At 63.3% G+C, this 682-nt stretch overlaps 1 non-coding gene across 1 annotated transcript; it reads right to left on the bottom strand.

The window, feature by feature from the left end:
* Positions 1-154: 154 nt before the first annotated feature.
* LOC113980037 lies at positions 155-290 on the bottom strand. Its single transcript, XR_003538046.1, has one exon. It is a non-coding gene; the product is annotated as a U8 small nucleolar RNA (small nucleolar RNA).
* Between the last annotated feature and the right edge of the window lie 392 nt (positions 291-682).

Genomic DNA, 682 nt, shown 5'->3' with positions numbered 1-682 from the left:
TGACCGTTCCCCCCAGTTCAAACCAGTATGAACCAGTCCATGGGGGTGTCCCCCCCCAGTTCACCCCAGTCTGTCTTTCACAACCATTATAAGGCCCTTTGTGGCCCCGCCCCCCCGTGGAGGCCACACCCTTTCCCCGCCCCGCGCAGGCGCAGTCAGAGGCTTTGGGAGTAAACGGGGCCTTGTTGCGGTGGCCCCGCCCCCGCGTGACGTAATCACAACGTCATCACCACGCGCTCATCACGTGCTGCCCGCAGGGCGGGGCAGGTCAGGATGTACCTCACTGACGATGGCGGGAAACGGGAACGGCGGGAACCGGAAGGGGGGCGACCACCCCCAAAGTCACGGCGACCACCCAGGACCCCCTTTCGACCACCCCCACACAATTCCCAGAGGATCCACCGCGTTTTCCGCTCGCTCCCGATCCCAAAAACCCGCTCTGAGGGGATTTTCCGGCTGGAAATGGGGACCCTCGGAGCTCCCAGGATGCACCGCGGCGGTGATTTGCATAAAATGAGGCCTAGGCGGGTTTTGGCGCTAAAAAAAAGGTTTATTTGGGCCCGTTTTGGGGTTTTTTTTTGGGGAGGTGGGGATTGGGGGGTTTTGGGGGTCCCCGGGAAGGGTCGGGGGGGTTTTGGGGGGCGTCTGGGAGGGGTCGGGGTGGGTTTGAGGGGGGGGGGGG

Source organism: Neopelma chrysocephalum, unplaced genomic scaffold (assembly GCF_003984885.1).
Source record: "Neopelma chrysocephalum unplaced genomic scaffold, ASM398488v2 Primary Assembly neopelma1_91851, whole genome shotgun sequence".
Classification (NCBI taxonomy): domain Eukaryota; kingdom Metazoa; phylum Chordata; class Aves; order Passeriformes; family Pipridae; genus Neopelma; species Neopelma chrysocephalum.
The sequence above is the reverse complement of the archived record's forward strand: the minus strand, read 5'-3'. Positions and strand labels throughout refer to the sequence as shown.